General features: G+C 39.9%; 1 pseudogene; it reads left to right on the top strand.

The window, feature by feature from the left end:
• Positions 1–16,088: 16,088 nt before the first annotated feature.
• On the top strand, positions 16,089–17,473 carry LOC132607830 (ATP synthase subunit beta, chloroplastic-like; annotated as a pseudogene).
• Positions 17,474–27,470: the final 9,997 nt, after the last annotated feature.

Genomic DNA, 27,470 nt, shown 5'->3' with positions numbered 1-27,470 from the left:
TTGGAAATTCTATAGCTTGCAACAATCAACCCGGCTTTTGCTACTCAATTTTCACTTGCTGACAGTTAGGACATTGAGCTATATCTTTCTTCATCCCATTCTACCAATATATAGATTTAAGATCATGATATATCTTCGTCGCTCCGGGGTGAACGGAATAATGGGAAGAATGGGCTTCTATCAATATTTGGTGGCGTAATCCTGCAACATCAGGAACACATAGCCTGCCTCGGCATTGGAGAACTCCACCTCCAAAAATCTCAAATGATGACTTCTCCTTCCGAGGGAGTGTATTTCTGTAATGAATTAGCATGGGATCTTCATATTGTCGCTCTTTCATTTCCACTACTAGTGACGAGACCGCTGAATTTTGAATGATAGCTCCTATACGACCTGAGTCCACTAATCGAACTCTCAGGCTAGCTAGCTGCTAGAGCTCACGAGCTATCTCTCTTTTCTCTGGCTGAACATCACATAAACTTCCGATGGATCTACAGCTAAGAGCATCAGCCACAACATTTGCTTTCCCGGGATGATATAGGATGTCAACATCATAGTCTTTCAACAATTCCAATAATCACCGTTGCCGTAAATTCAATTCTTTCTGCTTGAAGATATAGTGAAGGTTCTTATGATCTGTATAAATATCAACTTGGACGCCATACAAATAATGTCTCCACATCTTCAATGCATGAATCACTGCAGCCAATTCAAGATCATAGGTCGAATAATTTTTCTCATGTTTTCGTAATTGCCTTACAGCATACGCAATCACCTTACCATGTTGCATCAATACACAGCCTAACCCAATGCCTAAAGCATCATAATAGACAACATAACCTTCCAATCCCTCTGGAAGTGTCAGGACTGGGGCAGAAGTTAATCTATCCTTTTGCTCTTGGAAACTACGTTCACAAGCATCTGTCCATTGAAGTTTAGCTAATTTCTAGGTTAACTTCGTGAGCGGTGCAGAAATAGAAGAAACGCCTTCTACAAATCTCTTGTAATAACCTGCTAAGCCCAGAAAACGACAAACTTCAGTAGGGGTTGTGGGCCTTGGCCAAGTCTTCACGGCCTCAATCTTTTGGGTATCTACCCGAATACCATCGGTTGAAATAATATATGCCCCAAAAAGGTCACTGAGTTCAACCAAAACTCACACTTAGAAAATTTGGAAAATAACTCTCGAGATTGAAAAACTCTAAGAACAGTACGCAAATGATCCGTATGTTCTACCTCAGACCTAGAATATACAAGGATATCGTCGACGAACACAATCACGAATAAATCTAGGAAGGGCCTGAACACATTGTTCATCAAATCCATAAATACTGCCGGGGCATAAATTAGCCCAAACAACATTACCCAGAACTCAAAATGGTCGTATCTAGTTCTGAAGGCTGTCTTAGGAATATCTTTCTCCTTAACTCGCACCTGATGATACCCGGATCTCAAATCTATCTTTGAAAACCATTTGGCGCCTTGTAATTGATCAAATAAGTCGTCAATCCTTGGGAGTGGATATTTGTTCTTGATCGTCACTTTATTCAGTTGTCGATAGTCAATGCACATTCACAAGGAGCCATCTTTCTTTCAGACAAACAACACGGGTGCTCTCCACGGGGAAGAACTAGGCCTAATAAAACTTTTTTCAAGCAAGTCCTTTAATTGCTCCTTCAACTCCTTTAACTCCGCGGGAGCTATCCTGTAAGGAGGAATGGATATGGGTTTTGTATCCGATAGCACATCAATAGCAAAATCAATCTCCTGTTCAGGAGGGAGGCCTGGAAGCTCTTCCGGGAATACATCCGGAAACTCACTCACCACGGGGACAGACTAAAGAGTTGGCGATTCAGCTTCTACATCTTGGACCCGAACTAGATGGTAAATACAACCTTTGTGATCATTTTCCTTGCCTTTAGATAGGAAATAAACTTACCTTTCGAGGACGCAGTATTTCCCTTCCATTCTAAAACTGGTTCTCATGGAAACTGGAAGCGAACCATTTTCATTCTACAATCAACATTGGCATAGCAAGAAGCCAACCAATCCATGCCCATGATAACGTCAGAGTCCACCATTTTTAACTCATATAAATCAACCATAGTACGATGGTCACAAATCACAATTTCTATATACTCAAATACCTATTACCGGTTCACCAACAGGTGTAGATACCTCGAAAGGTTTGATGGACTTCGATTTGACCCCAAACTGACCCACAATATATGGAGTAACATATATGTGGAGCCCGGATCTATCAAAGCATATACATCATGAGAGAATACCGATAATATACTTGTGATGACATCGGGGGAAGACTCAAGATCCTGTCGCCCCACCAAACCATAAAAGTGGTGCTGAGGACCACTAGAACTGGGGGCTCTCCCTCTGCCTCTACCATGGCTGACTGGCGCATGTGAACCTAGCCCCATAGGGCGTATAGATGATGAAGACCGTGCTGCCGACCCTGAAGGCTGGGCCCTACCCCTGCTACCAACCGAGGGGAGATTGCGCATGATATGGCCTGGCCGATCGCATGCCTAGCAAACCTCTAAGACTAGTCGACACTAGCCCCAATGTAACTTCCCACACTGGGAACATTGTGGCACGGGTGGCCTTGCCTGACCTGAATCACCTCTGAACTAAGAACCTGAAGCCCTGAAACTCTAACTCGACTCGAAATAAGTAGATCCATCCAATCTTTGGCCTGTGAACCATGGAGGTGCACTAGTCATAGAATGGCCTGAATGCTTAGAAAGCTATTGTCTTTGCCCGTCTCTAAAATCACTCATCGGACCCGAAGATCTATCCCTCTTGCTATACCTTCTATTATGCTCACGCTCACTTCTTTGCTGTTGTTGGCTTTCCTCCAAAGTCTGGGCATGGGCTTGAATGCATGAAATATCCATGCTGTCCTGAAGGGACGCAGTCAAGCACCTATCCATCAAATGTGGCCTTAGGCTTCTCACAAATCGGTGCACTCGGTCACCCATATCCGCTACCATGGCCGAAGCATACCTAGCCAAAGAATTGAAGCAGAGACTATACTCTAAGTGTCACGACCCAACCTAGGGCCATGACGAGTGACCGAGCTTAACTTGCCCGATAACCCAACTTATGTTACCTGTACTCAAACATGGCATTCAATAGGGTCTATTTAACTAAGTTTGAAAGCTATAAATAGAATACCAAAGTCCATTTGTAACTCAAAACATCTCAAAACATACTTATATATACGTAACATATCACAAGGTAAGCCAACGAGGCTGTCGATACTTCTGTACAACAAAACAATGGCCGGCAAGGCCAAACAGTATCCATGACACCCACGCTGTCCGTAGACTACTAGAAGAGTATGACCGTGCATAAGTGACGGGACAGGGCCCCGTCATACCTATACTGCATACAAATAAAATTATACTAAAAGAGGAACAGTCTACGAAGCAAGTGGAGCTGTCTGACTCTCAATGCTGACTCCTCCTAGGTGGATGGATCGTTTAACCGCATCCCTGAACCTGCGGGCATGAAATGCAGCCCCCGAAGAAAGGGGGTCAGTACGGAATATGTACTGAATATGTAAGGCAATACTGAATCATAAAACAAGGAAAAGCGTAACAATAAGAAAGTTTAGAAAGCAACCTGGGAGTAACATAGAACAATACTTTGAACCATGTCATATGGTCCCTTACACAAATTCTAGCATACACAATATAAATATAGAATATCCTACTCGTAGCCGCTTCCGGCTAATAACACAATAGTCCCTTCGGACGGCCGCTTCTGGCGTAGTCATGATGGCCCTTTCGGGCAGCCGCTTCCGGCTTAGCTAGGGTGGCCCATTCGGGCAGCCGCTTCCGGCTTAGCTAGGGTGGCCCCTTCGGGCAGCCGCTTCCGGCTTAAGAATATGATAATCCAGCTGATCAGGTGGAACAATAACAATACATATGATATACAGTATGAATATGTAATGAAGTTACAAAACGTTGCACCCCTTTCAGAGTGGTTTCTATTACAACTCCCTTTGGAGAGATTTTGAGAACAAGTTTTAGAGTTTCCTTCATTTACCATTTACTTTGTAGTGAACATGTAAGTATAATGTATCGCAGAAGCTTTCTTCGAATTATCAACAAGAGTATAGCATGAACGAAACACGACATTGGATATCGACTCCAAATCCAACTAAGAATAGAGTACTTATGTTTTACGTTCTTTAGGAGTCATATAAAAGGGATCATGCCAAAATATGAAAGAAGGGTTAGCCTTACATACCTTATTTATGCCTCAAGCTAATCCTCGAGTCCCTTCCTGAGCTTAGTCAACTAAAATACCATCAACAATATAGGGATTAAGACTAGGCCAACAAGATTATTCTAACTAATCATTTATTCTGTCGCCTAACGGGATTTGGACAGCATCTCCCCTATAATCCTACCAACCCAACAATTCCAAATTAAGCTAATAACCAACAACAACCACAACAACAACAACAACAAATCTAACAATTTACAACAATAATATGACTAAAATCATCTTACAATTCTATCCAAAGCAACCCCTAAACCACAACGCCTTAATATTCGGTATACGATAATTACAACTATATTTCTAACACTTTAATCCGTTAAATCTCCACGTAATCATCTCAATAACAAAGATGAGAAAATAATACATACCTTAGCAGCAGCTCAACCATGAAAATATCATCCCCCAAGCTCAATATTTAGCTTGAAACGACGATGACAACTCGTATTACACTTTATCCTTCACGTGCCTCGGGATTCGGGGCCTCGAACTTGATCGAACCCTTGCTTTATCTCTCTAAATCTCCTCACTCTCTCTCTAAAATATTATAGATCTTTTGGCATGCAATGAGGAAGATAATGGGTGAAAATGTTCCTTAAATAGCCAAGGAAGTTGGCCTGACCCGACTTGGAGTCGGGTTGGGCCGAGCCCACTGCCAGTTTGACCTTTCCTCCTTAAAATGTCCATAACGTTTTATCCCTATGTCGCATGAAGGCCCAAGACCTATGGTTGGAAAGGTATTTCAATTATCCACAACTTTCATTTTTTGTGTTTTCCCAAATTCTCAACGTATAATGGTGTGTTGGCCTCGTAAGGCTAGATCACCCGAAAACGTATCCTTAAATCATCCTTTTGGAGTGCTTATGCTCATATTTGGCTTAAGTGTCCCTCTTAAGACTTTCTAAACTTCCTTTGTACTATTTATATAACTTTGCATATGCCCTTTATAAAATCCCGACATGTGGGCCCCACCTTAACTTACGGTTACGAAGGCTATTTGTCAAGTAACGTATTAACAAACTTACACCATATGGCATCCACCGTCGTCTATATGTTATTCTTATACATATATAACAGAATCTTCATCCCTAATCCTTGTATATCTTTACCCTCCCCTGAGCCCATACTAAGTCGTCTGCAGTCTCGGTAACACGAAAATTTTTCGGGGGTGTAACACTAAGGCACTCATACTTCCTTGCCTAAGATTCAGGAACTTGTTGGCTCTAGCCTGCCGAACCTCTGGAGGTAAGTAATGTCGGAGGAAGGCATCCACAGATTCTTTCCATACCGAGGGAGGTGCATTGACTCCCCGTGAAGCCATCCAAACCGTGTACCAATGAACCGCGACATCCCGCAATCTATAGGATGCTAACTCTACCAATTCAATGTCTGAAGCATGCATTAACAGGAGTGTCCTCAACATCCCATCAAAAATGTTTTGAGGGTCCTCATCCGGCTTTGACCCGAAAAATTCCAGAGGGTTCAAGCTAATGAAATCACGGGCCCTTGCACTAACAACCCTATTACCTTGCCCTGTACCTTGCCGCAGAGTCTGAGCGGCAACCAACTGAGTAAGTAAATGAATGGCTGCTTTTACATCTTGGCCTGAAGTATCTGGTGGAGGAGCTGGGGGTACTGGAGTTGGGGCGGAGGCTCCCTCATGCTCCTCAGAAATAGGCACTGAGTGGGAGGACTGAGATTGAGCCGCTTTCTGGGACTCACCTTCCTCTATATCCGTTAGCGGTGCTCTTTCAGCCCGCTTTTCTGCGACTGTCTTGCCCGTTAGGGCTACCGTAGCCTTTCTCTTTATAGGCATTTCTGAAATACATAATACACGGTTAAGGAAAGAGAAATCCTTATATTATGGCTCTATCGCACGATCTTATGAAGAAAGAAGGCCATTCATTCCTAAAATGCCTGTAGCCTCCAGTTTATAAGTGTGGCACACAACACACCCATAAGCAAGACTCTACCGGACACAGCTCGTGGATATACCCTAGGACAGAACTGCTCTGATACAACTTTTGTCACGACTCGACCGGAGGGCCATGACGGGCACCCGGTGCTAGCCCACCCGGGCACCTCTCGTCGTACGATCATATTGACATCTAGGTGGACCACATGGCCTACGCATGATTTCTATACGTCAATAATGCTAAAATCATTGGGCAACAACACATTCATAACATCATTGACAACAATTCCCATATCCATATACACAAGCTGACGAGGCTATCAAAAGGATATACAAAATATGAGCCGACAAGGCTACAAGACATCTAACCATACACAACTGTCTACGAGCCTCTACGAAGAGTAGTTAACATCATATAGGTGGGACAGGACCCCGCCATGCCCATATATATGTACACAAAAGAATAATACACAAAAGTTGTAGCTCCGGATGAAATGGAGCTCCTCTATGCAGCCCCTGAATAAAAAATCAATAGACCAAGCCTGTCTCCCTGTCCACCTGCGGGCATGACGCAACATCCACAAACAAAAGGTCGTCAGTATGAATAATGTACTGAGTATGTAAAGCATATTCAACATCATAATAGGAGCATAAGAAATAGCGTAAGAAGTAGCATAAGGAATTGCATAAGATAGAAGAATCAAGAGGCAATAGAGCCCTTTGTACCTCTAGTGGCCCTCATCATAATTACTTACTTGTCTTTCATAGGGGCCTTCCATTTCCAATGCTTACTCATGCAAATATACATACATATACATATTCGTATTTATACCGTACCCGACCACAAGGTTCTGTGATTCACATACCTGGCCATGACAAGGCTTTGTGATTATACATATCTGGCCCTACCAAGGCTCGGTGTTATCCGTACCTAACTGCAGAGGTGCGCGCGCGATAGGTATCATACCCGGCCATATAAGCTCGGTATTACATAATAGTCATACATACTTAGACACGTATACGTAAAAGTCCATAAGTATCATCAACATCATTGCCATCATCGTTTTCGTTACATCTATCCTTAGAGGATCAACTATCATATAAAGAAGGTACTAGAATGGTGAAAGTATCAAGAATCATGAACTTCGGTCATCTTAGAGATAGAGTCATTTGGAAGACATTATGGAACTCCTGAAAGTATATATATATATATATATATATATATATATATATATATAACAAAGGAACCATGCCTTAATGAAAGAAGGGTTAGCCTTACATACCTCTTTGTCTTCTTAACTAGTTAAGGTTCACCGTCGAAGCTTGAACAATCTACATTTAGAAGGGTTCAACTTTGGGCAGCATTTCCCCTTTTTGTCAACTTCCACCATATTACAAAACAACACCCAACAACCACAATAACATCCACAACATCATAATCGAGTAATCACATTCCATTAAGCCTTCAAAATTCATCCTTGTGTTCAACTTATACCAACAACCTCACACCCATTATAGCACATTTTCATACAATGCTTCCTCATCACTATTACTACCTTCCATAATAAGATTATATCCAAATTATACTAAGAATCATGACTCAAGTTAGCTTATTACTCAAAAACATCATAAAAGTTACACTTAACCCTCATTTTCTACTTTTTTTCTTCTACCCAAGTTCTTCAACAACCAAGCATTCATGATAACATGAAATAAGCATGAAAGCTAACCTTTTATCTCAAGGGAATTAGCTTTAGAGCAGCTATAAACTTAGGTGAAAACCCTAGCTTCAATACTCAAGAATCTCTTGTAGTCTACTAACCCTGGGAAGCCTTCTAACATATGAACACTTTGATTCTTGCCTCTTGATCTTGGTTTTCTCTTGGATTGGGGTGGAATATGCTTGGAGAAGGGTTTTGAGCTCTCAAGACTTGTGGAAAATGAAAAATGAAATAAATGAACCAAGGCCATCTATTTATACCAAAAGTTTAAAATCTGCCCGGTGGACTTATACGGACCACTTAAATGGTCCATATAAGGGGACCGTATAACACCACCATGGGAAAGTCCCCTTCTGAAATAGGTCAAGTTATACGGACCCCCTTATACGACCGTATAAGTGGTCGTATAACTCCACTAATAAAATGACCCTTTCAGTGAAGATGATGTTATATGGACCCTCTTAATACGGACCGTATAAAGTTATCCGGACCGTATAAGTGGCCATATAACTGCCAGTTATGCGAAACTTCCTCTCGTTGATTCGTTTGACTTCCAATCCTCGTGGAACCTTCTTGGCACTTACATAATACTTCATTAACCATACAATAGGCCCTACACCAGCCTCTCAAGACATCACCAAATAAATATTAGCTCAATCATAGCGAAAACCTTTCTGAACACGGCTTATATTTCACTTCCTTCAACAAACTAAATTTCACATATTCGTATGACTTTAAAATCTTATAGTGCGCACTTTAGGCTATCTAATACTTCCCTTAATCTCGTAAGGATTTCATAACCACCCTGAGCTAACATTAGCCTATCCACAAGGCAACAAATCAGAAATTTCTGAGGTGTAACATGTTACTTGGGGTTTGCTGTTTGCAGGTGATTCTTCCTTCCATTTAACTATCATGTGATACCGTTGTTGGCCCATAGCTTGTTTGAGTTGAGTAGTATGTAATGTACGTTTGTGCTCGACAATTAAGGCTCGAATGTCGTTCGCACCCCTTCGGTTTAGGGTGTGACATTTCTAAAGAGAGTAGCTAATCTTGGTATCACCTATTTACTTAGGTTTAAACTCAGAAGGGGCAAAGTCAGGGTTGGGAAATGTTACACCCCGGAAAAAATTTTCGTTAATGCAAGTGAATAGACTAACGAAGGGCACGAAGTATACGGTATTGCAATAAGTTAGAAATGACAATTGATGACCTTAATTAAGATTTGCGAAGACATTCAGAGTAAGAGGAGAAAGTTTGCCAAGAGAGGGCAAGGCATACGATATGTATCCGAAAGGATTTACGAGTAACAAGTTAATGATGACTTAATGGTGTCTTAGAGAAGAGTTATAGCGTCCCTTAGATTGTTAATGAAGTGTTAAACAAGTGCGAAGAAGGTTCCATAAGGATTTGAGATCAAACAAAGTGACGAGAAAAAAATCGGAGAAGAGATAGATTATACGACCAATTATACGGTCCGTATAACGGTCCGCAGAATTGTCACAGTGAAGGTCCCTCACTGATGGGATTATACGGTCACTTATATGGATCGTATAAAATTATACGGACCGTATAATGTATCGTATAATGGTCACAGAAGCGAGAAGTTGATGGGGTGATTTCACGGTCACTTATACGGACCGTATAAGTTTATACGGACTGTATAAGTGTCCGTATATTTTCCCGACGGGTCAGATTTTATGTTTTAAATAAAAGGACCCAAGCTTATTATTTTCATTTCCCATCTTCTCATTTCTTCTCCACGACTCAAGAACTCTCTAGAACCTTCCACACTTTTCATTTACAAGAACCCAAGAGAGATTGGTGATCAACTTAATCAAACCAACAAAATTAAGTGTAAGAAACACATTAAAGTTCATCCAAGCCAAGGAATTCCAATGAAAGTGAACTAGGGTTTTGGTGCAAGAGAAGTATTTCCACTCAAGGCTTATTCCTACCCTATCTAAGGTAAGTTTTATGATCTTTTCATGTTGTTTAAGGTAATGAGAGGTTAAAAGACTTAGATTATGGAAGGAGATAGAAAATGAGTCACAAAGATAGGAATAGTGAGATTTTGAGTAGTAGTTTGGGATGAGTCATGAATATTGATATGTTGTGAATGTAAGTATGCTATAAGTGACATTTAGAATATGGGATAAGTATTATATGTGAGAAAACGCAATAGTGAACTATGACCATGATTATGGAGGAATTGAAGTGAAATTGTGAAATGTGGATAATGTAGATGAATGATGATTGTTGTCTATAATATTGTGAATGTTGTTATGGATGCTTGGGAGTCGATATGTGATATGACGAAAGTGTTATAAATAAAGGAAATGCTGCCCAATTTTCCCTAGCTTTAGTAAGCACGTTCTTATAATCGATTAGCTAATGTTAATACGAACTTTCTTGAAGGTAGAAACGCGAGCATCGAAGGAGAACAATCAAGCGATAGAATTGTTAAACGAAAGAGGTATGTTAGGCTAGTCCCCTTTTTTTTTTCTAAGGCATGAATCTTATGATATGATATTCCCTCCTGCTCCATGAATTTCCTACATTCTGGAAAACTAAGAGTCTATGTTTATGAATAGCCATATGAGTAAAGATAAGAGATATTATGAACATGATGATGATGAGTTTAAGTCCAAAGATTCTAGAGTTCACGATATGATGTTTCTACGATGCTAATGATCCTAAGTACAGTTCCATTGATGCTTTTCCTTCTGTACACTCACCTTAAAATGTTAGTCCCCTCAAGGTGAGACATAATGATTATGATCACTCCATAATGTAATCGGGGGTTCACGACCTCATGTCACCCCGACATAGCCATAGTTGCCTTCAAGCTCTAATGTATGTTTTGATGATAAATGTATAATGATGCTAAGTTAAGATAAGGTCGTGATATGCCTATGAGACGTATAATAAAGATAAGTTTATGTTGACTATATGAAGATACGATTCCACCGTGCCTAGTTGGCCGGGCATGTCACCGCGAAGGCGGGCTGCATACGATTCCACCGTGCCTAAATGGCCGGGCATGTCACCGCTAAGGCGGGCTGCTATGTTTACACCGAGCCTAGAGGGCCGGACATGACACCACTAGTGGGCGACATATGATGGTTACCCGGACGCAGGTTAACGATGATGATTTATGTGATACAATGATGTATGCGCTATGATGATACATGTACTATGATTATATATATGATATATGTATGAAATGTATCCACCCATAAAATTTACACATGTTATATCTTCATCTTATGTCTTATGATTTCTCTATTATGTTCATTTCATTCATGCCTTACATACTCAATAAAATGTTCGTACTGACGTCCGTTTTCTTTGGACGCTATGTTCATGCTCACAGGTATACAAGGAGGTGATCCAGACCCGTAGGAGCTACTAGCAGACTTTTAGAGCACCCCATTATTCTGGAGGTGCCATTGATTTATCCTTTTGTGTGTATATATATGGTTTGGGCATGACGGGGTCCTGTTCCGTCCATATGTCTAGTACTCTAGTAGAGGATCATAGATACGCATATGTGGGTAGTATGGTCTCACGATTTTTCTCACGTGTGTATATATATATATATATTGATAGCCGAAGGGCTTATGTATATAAAGGTAATTATGTTTCAAAGTGAAAAATGGTTTTCCTATGATTTGAGTATAAGATTAATGAATGAACGCTTGATGAGTACGATGGGTAATGGTATGAGCGGTGCTCGGTGGTTAGCCCCGGGTACCCGTCATGGCCCCTAGTCGGGTCGTGACAGGAAAGATTAATTAACAAGAATTTGGGGCAATAACCCTCATCTAATGGAATCGACCTAGGGATAGGTGAACCACTTGTAGCGATATTTGTGTGTTTTTAATTCTCCTAGTTGTTTTAGGGATATTCAATTAGGAAGTCTTGTTAGTCTTTAGAAGAATTTAATTTAAAGTCATTATCCGAGGCTCAGCAACATAAGATCACCACTATTTGTAAATCGTTAAGTACATTGGATCATTACTTGAAAGTAGTTTCTTTTTGTACCCATGCTTATGGTCATTTATTATTTTACTTGCTTTCTAGGTGTTACAGTTCACTTTTACGCAGGCGTATAAAAGCTACTATCGTAACTTGGCTCTTTGTTGGTTTGTTTAATAGAGTCGCCACTTGATTAATGATGGGAGTTAGGAAACCATTGCTTAAGGTTAATCCTCTTCAAAACCTTTCAATGTAACAAAGTTTGAGTAAGGGTTCTTGTGATCGCCTGAGAAAGGTGTTAGGCACCTCAGAAGGTGTTATTATGATGATTAGCCCCAGGGAGCGGCTTGATATACTTATGTAGATGGATATATATATATAGTATGAGTATGCATGTCATATATTCTCAGTAGCACTTAGAGTTTCAGGTTGCTTCTTCCCTACTACTCTTTACTTTATTTCTTTTACTTACACGCTCCTGCCTTACATACTCGATACATTTATCTGTACTGATGTCCTATTGCTTGGGACACTGCATTTCCTATAGCAGGTCTAGATAGATAGCTCAACGGACTCCTCCAGTAGGTTCCTCAGCTCAGCATGGACTGTCGTACTCCATTACTCTCGGAGTTGCTTTAGAGAGTCGGTATGACATGAGTCACACATGTATATGCATTTGGGTATAGCGGGGCCCTGTCTCGAACTTATGATACTCTTAGAGGTTTGTAGACATTTATCTTGTGTTTAGTAGTGTGTGCGGCCTCGTTGGCCTTTTGTTCTGATATATATAGACTTTCGTGGTGGCCTCGTCGGCCCTTAGATATATATTTATATATGCATGTTCCTTGGGTTTTTCTATTTGCAGGTGAGTCTTCCTTTCATTTAACTATCATGTGACGGACTTGTCGGCCCATAGCTCGTTCGAGTTGAGTAGTATGTAATGTACGTTGGTGCTTGATAATTCAGGTCCAAGTGCTGGTTGCACCCCTCCGGTTAGGGTGTGACAAACTTGGTATCAGAGCAGGTCTATCCTAGGGATGTTTATAAGCCGTGTCTAGTAGAGTCTTGTTTATGGGTGTGTAGCATGCCACACTTATAGCAAGAGGCTATGGGATATTTAGGATTGTCACCTTTTTTTCTTGTTCTAGATCGTGCGATAGAGCTGAGTCATAAGAAGTTCGTTCCTAATTTTCATTATTCATAAATATGGTGATACCTACCATTAGAAAGAGGACGACTAGTAAGAAAATTCGATGAGGTTGTGTAAGGGATTCATAAGGACTCCATCAAATCTTGCGTGCACTAGAATGTGAGTATGATGTTAGAACATTAAAATGTGAACATTTATGTCATCTGTATGGAAAGGGGGTCATGCCGTATGAGGAAGGAAGGTAAGGAGTCAGAAGGTAAAAAGGTAATGTGGAGAAGGCACGAGGTACCTGAGTAGAGAAGATTGTAGATTGGAGTTCAGATGAAGCAACGCTAGTGTTATGGATCCATTTTCAACAGTGATGGAAGCATAGTTGGCATCACTCGTTCCAGCATACGACTTATAGGCTTTAACAAACATGGCTTTAGGGAGAAGTGGAATTTCAGGATCTAGTAAAGGTTATAGTAATCATTAGCGTTGGATCGATTATTGGACTGGGTGGTATTACTGAAGGATATAATGAACATGTTTAAAGATCCTCTTTAAGTGACGTATAGGTGTAGCATATCGAGGGATCGTATAGTCAGGTATGACTATTGGAGTTGTTAGAAGGTGCAGAGGGCTAGGTATTTGAATCCTTGTCTATGGAATAAATACTCCCCTTGGTCACACTCTTAGTCCCCGTGAAGAAGTGATATTGAACAACTAACAAACAATCCTGGTTAAGGAGAAGAGGAAACAAAAGCAAAAGAATGCCCTACTGAAATTATCCAGAATTAGATAGGATGGCAGAGATTTGTAGAATAAGCAAAGCATTAGGAATAGAAATAAGAAGCTATTAAATGTCATAATAAGGCGTGGCGTACGACCGAATTCATGGTTAAATAGAAGGAGAAGGGTAAGAGGAAGGTAGTGTTCGGGGTATAAAGGGGTGCAAATCACGAGACGATACCTTCGTTATGAAAGGCGGACAGGCCACTCGGGTAAAGTTATCAGCAAATTGGTTTAGCCCTCTGGCTTAGGACATACCGATACTGGTTAGGCTAACCCGAATGAGAATTAGGACTTCAGAAGATTTTTGTGTTGATGGGCATTGTGATGTTTTCCAAAGAGAGATTAAGAAGCGAAGGGATGTACGACATAGTAGCAACCTTTGAGAGTTATTAAAAGTAGTCACCCTAAGACGGACGTCATGAGTTGGAGTTAAGTTCGTTAAGATCGAGCCCGTTAGTATTGAATTCGTGGCACTCTATGCATTTATGTAATTCAGCTAGCCTAATAAGTGAAGATTATAGCAAGGAAAGCGACAAGTATCAGACGCTTGGAGAGTTGGTAAAAAGGAAGAGGTAGGATGTGACTTTACAGGAATAGAATCTTTAGGTGTAAGGTACTAGCCATTCTCCCACGGGGGTGGGGGGGGGGGGAGATACTACGGTAAAGCATCAGCGTAGAATCATGCATTCTCTTAATGTTAGAAGGGCAAGAAGAGTTGCGGTCAAGGGTTGGAAGCAGATGAGATGGTATTAGTTCAAATTCTACGAATGTGTTGCGATTTTTGGATGATACATAAGTATGAATGCTAGGAAGGAGACGATAATAATCCCCTGACGAGAGGTACCAAACAATGACAAGCACAGTTGAGCATCTGAGACTTAGAAGACTAGTATGAGGTGTCAGCGAAGCCGGAAAGATATGGCCCCAATAGGAGTTATGAGTTAACATACAAAAGATAGTTAGACCCGAGCAATCGCTAATTGATTCACGAAAGGCCTAGGTGTGGCAAGTAAGGAGGTCACAGACGAGTCGTTAGGCCATACAAAATTACATAAGGGATTCGAGCGTATGAAGATTCCATTTTGCAAGACGTAGTTGCAACCCTCAGCAAGTAATTCAAACAAAGGTGATAACAAATAAAGCTCAGTATAAGCACTTCAAAATATAAACGGGACCAATGAGCTTGAAGATACAAGAAAAGCATTTAGAAGTTATGTTTAAAGGAAACTCTATTAACATAAGAAGGGAAATGGAAACAGCTAGAGGTAATTGTAGATGGTTTAATTCACTTGACGTTCTACGAGGAATCCACAAATTTGTATGGACAAGGAAGCCTTTCTAAATATAATTGGGGGAAAGCATTAGCCAAGAGGTTTGAGTGGAAAATCTAGTCTAGGTATGGTGACCCGAGTGAGATCTTGTAGGCAAGTTATCCCGCGATATCGATGTCCTTAGAATTTTGTATATATCCAACAAGAAGTAAGTAAGTAATCTATCTATAATGACTACCGAACGACGACTTGGAATTAAGAGTAATGTTCGATGATTGGTATAAAACGAGTTCCAAGATATGCGGGAACTAAGGTAAGTTAATGCACCTGTGATACAAGTATCAAATGAACAAGGGAAGGAGGTTATTTTGCGTAGAAGCAGATAAGAAAGCATGATAAGAATAGTCGACACATGATTTGAAGATAGCACCAGGTGTTCACGCGCATGAGGTATGGCGATGCTACTCATTTAGTGATCATATAGACACCCTTATTAGTGATGGGAATATTTTATAAACTTTTAAGAAGAAGCAATGAAATTACGAAAATAGGAGATGACTCGAGTTATTAAAGAATTATAACATTAATATCCTATGTCGTCTGAGCAAGCTAAGATTGTAACCAACACCTTCGGTCGCAGACCTTTGGCCAACCTAGCATATTTGGGCCCGAGAAGGAAAAGTTAGCCGAGTTATGTCAGTTAACTAATTAGGGGTCCAATTGCTGGACTAAGGTTATGGCAAAGTACTATTCAGGATAAAACAACATTGTCCGCAACACCAAAAAAATAAGAGAGCCGTAGCAAGGAGATCCTACCTTGTTTTGCAACTTAAAAAGGAAGTTAGATAGATTGAGGCATCAGTCATTGAGATGGAAAAGGATGGAGTCTTGAGATATCAAAATTGATTATGTGTTGTAGATGTATCGTGACTATGACAGTAGATCATGGCAGAGATACATTATTTTCGTTATCCAAGTCATCCAGAGTCAACCGAGATATACCATGACATCAAGAAAATAAATCCTATGGATTTTGTTATAGGAATATAATCCCTTATTAAGATAAATTATACAGCTGCCATGATTGTTAAAAAAATATGGAGTATAAGCTGGAACTTGTTCAGGAGTGGGTATTGTCAGCTTATGGCCATCAAAGTTCATACTCCGACATGCAGTGACGAGATCTGGAGCTCTACGTTGATGACTGTGTATTCTTGCGAATTAGCCGATAAAAGGCGTGATAGATTCAGGAAGAAAGCAAATTCAGCCCGAGATGTATTGGGCCCTACAAAAGAGTTAGATAAATAAGCCTAGTGTCTTTTGAGTTGGATTTACCTTCAAAATTTGAGTAGTGTGTTGGAAAACCTCTTGAGTAATTCGTGTATAATTATGTGCGGGTCATAGAAGACTTGTCAAATGAAGACATACATGTAGCTATTTTAGATAGACAAGTCTGCAGATTGAAAATGAATGATGTGGCCTTTCTGAAGGTATAGTGGAGAAGCAAGAATATGGAGGAACTGCCGTGGGAGGCCGAAGAAGATATGAAGTCCAGATATCCTTATTTTTTTCCTAATGAAGGGTCTTTATAATTGACACCCCGTTTGAATTTTCTTTATTAGCTCATGGTATGCTAAAGTTAAGCTAACATTTGTTACGTATCATAAATAACATCCAAAGGGAACCATTGTAACAAGAAACAGAGACGAGGCCTAACCGGCCTTATTGGATAGAATGCCTTCCGTTGTGGGTTATCAACCGACCCTGAGTACCGAAATGGGTTATTTACAAGAAAGAATTACTTCTACCAAAGAAGGGTCCATAACCTCTATTCAAGCAGTTTATGTACCCGCAGAAGATTTGACTGACCCTGCCCCTGCTATGACATTTGCACATTTAGATGCTACTATCGTACTATCAAGAGGATTGGCTGCCAAAGGTATTTATCCGGTAGTCTCCTTTAGATTCAACGTCAACCATGCTTCAGCCTCGGTTCGTTGGTGAGGAACATTACGAAACTACCCAAAGAGTTAAGCAAACTTTACAACGTTACAAAGAACTTCAGGACATTATAGCTATCCTTGGATTGGACGAATCGTCCGAAGAGGATCGTTTACTCGTAGCAAGAGCGCGAAAAATTGAGCATTTCTTATCACAACCCTTTTTCGTAGCAGAAGTATTTACCGGTTCTCCAGGGAAATATGTTGGTTTAGCAGAAACAATTCGAGGATTTCAATTGATCCTTTCCGGAGAATTAGATGGTCTTCCTGAACAGGCCTTTTATTTGGTAGGTAATATCGATGAAGCTACCGCGAAGGCTATGAACTTAGAAATTGAGAGCAATTTGATGCTTTAGGAAGACCCAATCACATAATTTCATTATCTCCCTTCTAAGTCTTCTATTTCACTTCTATTTCATCTGCTATTTTTTAGGAATAAAAAAGGATACACAGACAGAGTACAATACGTGGCGAAAGGGAAAAGAAAGTCACGTGATGAGAGTAATTGGAGATTGACACAATACGTGTTCGGTGCATATTTCCACTCTCCCTGTTTCTCCCAAGTGGCAATCTTATTTCTTTGGATTCGCTAAAATGATGAGAGGCAGTTACTGGTTAAATATTTTATCTGTATCACACCTTCCTAATTTATGTGACATCATTTTAGTTTGGCATAAAATTAAAAAATAAAAAGAAAGACCATTCAGATTTGTTAGCTAAAATAAATCTAAGATATTTGTGACTATAAATCATTTTATTAATGATTAAAGGATAATTTCAAAGTTAACTAGTTCTAAATATAAAAACGCGACATGTTTTTGAAATAGACTAAAAAGAAAGTGTATTATAATTTTTTACGGAGGCCGTATATAAATTTGACTAGGCATAACTTGTTAGAAATTTTTAAAAAGCATTATTATGTACAATAAATCTTGAAATTTATATAGTTATAAATTACTCTTATATAAGAATAGATAATTTTATAGGTATAAAGATATACTCCTTCTGTCCCAATTTATGAAAGATCTCCCTCCAAGACGTACATACGACTTTCCGCAGAATTCTATACGTATCTATGAGATAGAGTATGGAATTCTATTTACTCACTTTAAATTGAGTATCTGTTTCCCTCCCTTTCCTGCTAGGATGTGAAATTCTTTAGGCTTAAATCGGGATATTCAGGAAGAACAGGTTGTTCCAGCTGGATACCGTCAAGAATTCTTGACTATTGCATGGGAACAGGTTCATCTTCGTAGTATTTTTCCTTTTCAATATTTTTCTATTGGAGCTTCCCTCATTCCTTTTATCGAACATAATGATGCGAATCTAGCTTTAATGAGTTCTAATATGAAACATCAAGCAGTTCCTCTTTCTCGCTCCGAGAAATGCATTGTTGAATATTATCTTATTTAATTTGATTCCACTAAACTAACTACTTTTTTTCTACAAATACAAATACAATAATTAAACTTAGTGCTCTACTTGATTTTTCTTTCCTTTTGATTCAAAGTAAAAAAAGGTGTGAAGCTTAAATAACTCACTCAGAACGCTTTTTAAAAGATTACGTGGTACAATTAGGTCGAATAAACCCTTCTGGAATAAGTATTCAGCTGCTTGTGAACCTTCGGATACTGTTTTATTCAATGCTTGTTCAATTACTCTTTTACTTGCAAATGCAATGTAGGCATTGGGTTCGGCAATAATGATGTCACACCCCGACTTTACTAGGGTGTGATGGGCACCCGACCCCAAACTCGGAGCCGAGCGAACCTGCTGACTCTTATTACATGCATAATATATTTGGACTCTTAAATCGAATAAGAATGAAATACATAGTAAGCTTTCAGAATCTTTCTTTTCCCTCGTACTAAGATCAAATGGAATCTGTAATCACATGAACTTTATAACATAACATAACATGACACATCGAATGGTGGAGCCGTTTACAATACCGACACTCTATACCCACGACTTTGTCTGCAAAGTCTCTAACTTCGAACAAAACATCATAGCACATATACTCTGACTCGGCAGCACTCCAGGAACAAGTGGAGTCTACCAACTCCGCTGGAACATCTTCTATACTAGCTTCAACTCATCTGGGTGTACCTGCGCGGCATGAAACGCAGCCCCCCGAAGAAAGGGGTCAGTACGAGCAATGTACTGAGTATGTAAGGCATGAAGGATAATACAATAGGAGACACAGGTATAGACAATAACAAAGAGAAACATATAAGATATCATAGGATGAAAGAGAAACATGAACATGTGAGTGCCCCTGAGGGCGGAAGCCATGCATGCTTAGCCTTCATATCATATCATATCATATCACCAGCGTTGTCATGATCAACGTCGGCCCCACATATGTCCCACGTCCGGGCATCCCGCGTCCGGGATGATAACGCCAGCTGACCAGGTGGCAATGCAACATATCTCCCTTTTCCCCATATCCCCCATATACATGTACATATATCATATACACGTGTCATATATTCAGCATGCATGAGAGCCCAAAGAAAGTCGTGTATCTATCGGAGTGACGTAAGGTCGGTAACCTCGGAATATATTATGGAACAATCATAATGACTTTGTCTCACCTTGAAGGAACGATTACCATAAGATGAGACTAGCAACGAATAACAGCGTTAAGAGGACATAGAATAAGATAATAACCATGTTTTGAGTTAATCCGAGTTACTATGAAAAAGTTATGGACGTTTGAACTACAGAACTTTCTACGAACTTTTCAGAAGCCATTTTTGGAAAATCAAAGCAATGATCACATCAAGTACCTTTCAAACATGAAACCATTCTTATCATAACCATCATAGAAATATTCTCATCCTCGACATCATCAATGTCGTTGTAAAACATATCCATCGTTATTGTCATAAAAGCTTACAATACCATAAACCTTTGTTTTTGGAAAAATACGGACATTCTTGGAAAACATTGACGGGTTATCGGGAAGGAATCATGCCTTGAAATCATAAACATCTAATTTTTTAAAACAAGGAGAATATGGGAACAATTATGAAATCATAACATCGGGATCATGCCTTTGAAAGAAAGGGACAAGCCTTAACATACCTGCTCCACGCCCTATTAGCTACGCTTATTCATCCAAGCTTGCTAGTCTACATTCAAGAGAATCGACAAAATCATTAGAATCGTCGTCACATCCTTGTCTTAGTCTTTCAAATAAACTCATTTATAATCTGCCGAAATTTCGACAGCATTTCCCCTGTAAATATAACCATCCCCGAGAATTCAACTCGGCTAAATCTTCAACAATAATCCCAACAACCATATTAACAACATCAATAATCAATTCAAAACGCATTACGACGTTAGTAACTCTTTCCTACATAAGTCGACAACTTTCCATTTATATTCAATTCAACTACATACATTCAAACCAACATCGCCACTCACAAGTTCAAATACTTATTCAAGATCATTCAAACGAGATTTAATAATACTTCAAGCAATCCGCACAATATTCTAAACAACCCAACCAATATACCATGCCAACCAACACCTTCCAAACTCCAATAGGACAACAACAACACATTTCTTTCTTCCAAATTCATCAACCACACCAACAATTCACACGTTAACAACATCATTCTCATAAATTCAAGAAACTATATTAGAATCACATTAGTTTCCACAATAAGCCACAAACAACTATAACTTCAACTTGAATCATTAAACTTTTATTTGCATCATAAAATCCACAACACAACAACCAAAATATACTTAATAAAATTAGTTCACCATTCCCACACCACATACACCTACTCGGCCAAGCACCAACATCCACAATCTCATGAATTTCATCCATTTCCACACTCCACAACATTCACAAACCATGCATAACATATGAAAATGAAGATTAAACCTTACCTTCTTCACTCAACTTCTTCACTCGGCTAGAGTTGCAAATTGCAAGAACAAATGGTTTACTTGTTCCAACAGCTACTCCACGTTGTAGAGGGCCTTCCAATTGGTTAAATTGCTAAAAGAAAATTATTATTATTATTTTTTCCTTCAATTTCCTTGGCACCAAATTCAGCCATAGTCATGGCCGAATATCTCTCTTGCTCTCTCTTTCTCTTGAGTTTTCTAGAATTGCAAAGTGGTGAATTATGTTTTGCTTGGTCATCACCTGTATATGTATATATATATATATATATATATATATATCTCCCTCCAATACCAAGTGGACACATATCCCTTCTCCACCTTTCTTGAATTTTCTTTAAAATAAAGATGAATACTTGAGTCTTGCCGTGTAAGCTTTGGTCCATATATAATTACATAGCCCATAAAAGGGGTGGGACCCACAAACACACACACACACACACTACACGGCCAAATGGCCCCCTTCTTGAACTCTCTTGAATTTTTGTGAAATTCCCGTTTTACCCCTAGCCTTCCACATTATTACCATGGGCCACTTTGCGAATTTCCCTTTTTGCCCTTAGCCTCTCTCAGTATTTCCATACTAATAATGTTCATAAATAATATTCATAACCAACTTGTACATTAAAATAATTTTGGAAGATGGTCATTCCCTTAACTTACCACGACTACCTTGAAATATCTGAACGTACAAAATACGGGATATAACATCCTCCCCCCTTTTAGAACATTCGTCCTCGAATGTTCAACTGATCTTATGGGGTGTCATAATACTTCGGGAGGGTCCATTTTATAGTCGTTCTTCTCTTTATGACCATTCCTTATCCCTCACCCTATTCTCCTTATACTCAAACTCCTGGGTCTTTACACGAGTCCTCATTCCACGTCATGGGTTTCCTTTTCTGGTACTTAAAAATATTGTGATCCCTTTTTGGCCTAATATAATATGGTCTTCCCCCCTTTAAGGGGCTCCTTATACGCCAACAGTCCTTCTACGAAGTCTTCGTTTATACCTTATTCCTCATCTTCCTTCCAACTCTGTGCCTAACATATCGAAAACTTCTTATCCTAAGTTTTTCTTTTACTTTCTGTCTATGTCATCCCTTTGTCCACATTTCAATACCTTTCCATCCACTATTCGTCCTTTCACTTGCTTAGCTCACTTGCTTGTAATTCTTCTTAGCTACGCGTTTGTGCTGCAGCTGGGCATCCATATTTTTCGAGTGTCTTACTACTTTTGCCCTCAGCATAGAATCCTTACAGCTTACACTCTCTTTGTCCTCGTTCATCAAACCCTTAACTATATTTACGATGTTATGATCGGGCGGTCTCCCCCGTACGTTCCTTGCATTTCATCTCCATTTCTTCTAAGATCAAAACCTTCAGACTTCGCATGATATCTTATTCCACGCCATTAATTTCCCAATCAACAGTGTCGACCCACTATCCTTGTTTTTTTTTCTTTCCTCGATGCGTACCCGGATTCCTGCCGCTAACTTGTTAAGGTACCCTTCTTACTCCCATATGTCCTTCTTATTCCTTCGACTAACCCGTTAGTATACCTTTCCTATTTTCCTCCTTAACTATCCTTGGGTTTTTTCCTCCTCGGGCACTTTTCTTTCTCTTGGTATCTGCAGTATCGTCTCTGAAGTTCGTGAAATATTCCTTTAAACGCACCAATCTGTCCTATTCTTAAGTCATCCTTTCAGGAAAACACTTCCATGTCCGAGGTAAGCACATTAATATAGCTGCACATTTTATTCCTTTATATACCTTTCAAGGGCCGGAGTCTTCTAACATCGTCACAAGGCCTAATCATTCTTTTCTCTTACTTCACACTCCTTGTCGTGGTTACTATTCCCTTAGCCCTACTTATTGGAATCGGCCCTCGAACTCCACACCTTTCTCTTTGTTTCCTTTTACCACACTCTATCCCTTTTCACATGCCTACTTTGAGTTCTTACCCAAATAGTCTCGCGCTTTGCCGGTAATTTCTCTCGGGAGCTTCACTTACTGAGGTTTCTTACCTTTCACCTCCTTTCGACACTTTGATCTCTTTGTTTTCCATCTACTCACTCTCTTTCTTTTCCAAATATCGTTATACTAGAATTTCCAATATTATCCTATAGTAAAATAATAGCATCTTACTTTGCAACACTTGTACCATTTATTCTTGCTGTCACTCGAACTTCGGTACCTTTGCGTGATCAATGCCTTCCTTACCGTGGCGCCGGTTGCTGGAACTCGCATGTCCACCGATACAATCATATGTGGGATATCCGACACATTCATATATATATATATATATATATATATATATATTATCAACTAGCCCACAGAATACTCCCAAGCGCTATTCAAGCCTATCCAAATTTCCAAAGCTATGACACACTTTTTGTCTCTTCTCCAGTCTAGTCTGCCTCGTCCTACGCGTCTTCTTATGGCCTCCAACCATCCCATATACTCTAGTTTCCCTTAGGCTACCCTAGCTTCTCATTTGTCTCTTATGTCTGGATATGTAGAATTTCTTGCATACTTCCCAGGGGGTCACCCATCGTAAAATTGCTCTCACCTTAGCACGCTTAACCTCGAAACTTTGATGAAATCCGATGCCCTAATGCTGATATAACCGCGTCCACTTCCTCGCATGACCTTTATTACATGTTCTGGAACAAGTCGAAGTCTTACAGATTCCGAAACATTTTCGTAACACGTCTTTCTCCTTTACAATTACTATTTTACCCTTCACCTTCGTGTAACACTGCCTTTCGTCCTAGATTCCCAGATTCCTGATGGTAACAAATTTGCCTTCGTCGTCGTTACTTATACATACCCGATTATTAGCCAGTTCGGACTTCCACTCACCATCCTTACCTAATAATCCACAGCAAAACTAATTGTCGTCTTTCTCTGAATCCTTTAGCAGACCATGCTCCTACTAAGCCTCGAACGTTATCCATTTTAATGCTCTGGGCTGCTAATCGTCTTTCTCGCTATTATTCTTCGTGTCATAACAAATCCATAACCTTTCTGAAACAACGCATCTCACTTATTGCCTATTTACAGTATTTCCTTTCCATGCTTCTTCCTGTTAGGCGTATCCATTTGGGCAGAATCTCCTTTGCAATCCTTACTATTCCAAATCTGTACGCAGCAGATATCGACAATACCTTACAGGGCATACATATGTATACGACACATCTTATCCATCCAGAGCCTCCAGTTTTAGGTAACAGAACAGAATAACAATACTTACCCCGGTGACTTTCCATATCGCTTCTCACCTTCTTCCGTCATATACAAGGCTTGTATAAGGAATTCCATTTTTCCTATGACTTGGCTCTATCGCACGATCTAAGACAGAAAGAAGGTCAACAATCCCTAGATGCCCTGCAGCCTCCTGTTTATAAATGTGGCCGGCTTCACACCTATAAACAGGACTCTACCGGACACGACTTTGCAGACAACCCCTAGGACGACCTGCTCTGATACCACTTTGCCACACCCCGACTTTACTAGGGTGTGATGGGCACCCGACCCCATACTCGGAGCCGAGCGAACCCGCTGACTCTTATTACATGCATAATATCTTTGGACCCTTAAATCGAATAAGAACGAAATACATAGTAAGCTTTCAGAATCTTTCTTTTCCCTCGTACTCAGATCAAATGGAATCTGTAATCACGTGAACTTCATAACATAACATAAGATGACACATCGGCTGGTGGAGCCGTTTACAATACCGACACTCTATACCCACGACTTTGTCTGCAAAGTCTCTAACTTCGAACAAAACATCATAGCACATATACTCTGACTCGGTAGCACTCCAGGAACAAGTGGAGTCTACCAACTTCGCTGGAATATCTTCTATACTAGCTTCAACTCATCTGGGTGTACCTGCGCGGCATGAAACGCAGCCCCCCGAAGAAAGGGGGGTCAGTACGAGCAATGTACTGAGTATGTAAGGCATGAACAATAATACAATAGGAGACACAGGTATAGACAATAACAAAGAGAAACATATAAGATATTATAGGATGAAAGAGAAACCTGTACATGTGAGTGCCCCTGAGGGCGGAAGACATGCATGCTGAGCCTTCATATCATATCATATCATATCATATCATATCATGATCAACGTCGGCCCCACATATGTCCCGCGTCCAGGCATCCCGCGTCTGGGATGATAACGCCAGCTGACCAGGTGGCAATGCAACATATCTCCCTTTTCCCCATATCCCCCATATACATGTACATATATCATATACACGTGTCATATATTCAGCATGCATGAGAGCCCAAAGAAAGTCGTATATCTATCGGAGTGACGTAAGGTCGGTAACCTCTGAATATATTATGGAACAATCATCATGACTTTGTCTCACCTTGAAGGAACGATTACCAAAAGATGAGACTAGCAACGAATAACAGCGTTAAGAGGACATAGAATAAGATCATAACCATGTTTTGAGTTAATCCGAGTTAGTATGAAAAAGTTATGGACGTTTGAAGTACAGAACTTTCTACGAACTTTTCAGAAGCCATTTTTGGAAAATCAAAGCAATGATCACATCAAGTACCTTTCAAACATGAAACCATTCTTATCATAGCCATCATAGAAATATTCTCATCCTCGACATCATCAATGTCGTTGTAAAACATATCCATCGTTATTGTCATAAAAACTTACAATACCATAAACCTTTGTTATGGAAAAATACTGACATTCTTGGAAAACATTGACGGGTTATCGTGAAGGAATCATGCCTTGAAATCGTAAACATCTAATTTTTGAAAACAAGGAGAATATGGAAACAATTATGAAATCATAACATCGGGATCATGCCTTTGAAAGAAAGGGACAAGCCTTAACATACCTGCTCCACGCCCTATTAGCTACGCTTATTCATCCAAGCTTGCTAGTCTACATTCAAGAGAATCGATAAAATCATTAGACTCGTCATCACATCCTTGTCTTAGTCTTTCAAATAAACTCATTTATAATCTGCCGAAATTTTGGCAGCATTTCCCCTATAAATATAACCATCCCCGAGAATTCAACTCGGCTAAATCTTAAACAACAATCCGAACAACCATATTAACAACATCAATAATAAATTCAAAATGCATTACGACGTTAGTAACTCTTTCCTACATAAGTCGACAATTTTCCATTTATATTCAATTCAACTACATACATTCAAACCAACATCGCCACTCACAAGTTCAAATACTTATTCAAAGTCATTCAAACGAGATTTAATTGTCACGACCCGGCTAGGGGGCCGCGACGAGCACCGGGTGCTACCCCACCCGGGCACCCCCTTATCGTACATAACATAACATCTATGTGAACCATAAGTCAATTCGTGCTTTTCTTATCGTTAATCATATTGATCCCATTAGACGACCATCATCATTTAACATATCATAGGCATCTATGCCACATCATAAGTACAAGGCCGACATGGCTAACAAAAGATATACAAAACATGGGTTGACATGGCCGAACATCTCTACCCACATACACATGACTATGAGCCTCTAAGAGTATGACATATCGTATGAGCAGGACAGGACCCCGCTATGCCCATAATTATATACACAAAAGAATAAGTACCCAAAAGCTACGGCTCCGAAAGAAATGGAGCTCTACTATGCAATCTCTGAATAAGCAGCTATGGATCAAGTCTGTCTCCCTGTGCACCTGCGGGCATGACGCAGCGTCCACAAACAAAAGGACGTCAGTACGAAGAATGTACTGAGTATGTAAAGCATGATCAACATCAATATAGAAGCATAATAGACATCATATGAAATAGCATAGAGGGGAGACAGTAATATCATCATCATCATGTCGCTTACTTGCATACATCGTCGTTCGTATCCCATAATAATAGTCATACCACTTTGTGTTCATATTCGTATACATGCCCTTACTAAGTCTTATCACACTCATATTCATATTATATACATGGTCATATCATATACATAGTATTTACATAGCATACCCAACCTCGTAGGATCGGTGTGTAATACATACTTGGCCAACCAAGGCTCAAGATCATACATACCTGGCCCGACCAAGGCGTCAGGGTTATCCGTACCATCTGCAGAGGTGTGCGCGCGTTTCGTAATTGTATACATACTTTATACATAGTCATATACATATAGTCTTACCCGACATCATAAGCTCGGGGTCTTATCATAGCCCTTCATAGGCATACATATACATATATCATAGCTCGTAAGCATCTCTAATCTCATTTTACTCTCATCATCATTACTATCCTCATCATTATCGTTACATCTACATTATAGACTTACTCGTCATACGAGGAACATAGTATAATCATAGTACATATCAAGGGTCGTGAGCTTATGAGCTCAGAAAGTCAACCATGTGAAGACAACATTCTCATA

This window comes from Lycium barbarum, chromosome 8 (assembly GCF_019175385.1).
Source record: "Lycium barbarum isolate Lr01 chromosome 8, ASM1917538v2, whole genome shotgun sequence".
NCBI lineage: Eukaryota > Viridiplantae > Streptophyta > Magnoliopsida > Solanales > Solanaceae > Lycium > Lycium barbarum.
The sequence above is the reverse complement of the archived record's forward strand: the minus strand, read 5'-3'. Positions and strand labels throughout refer to the sequence as shown.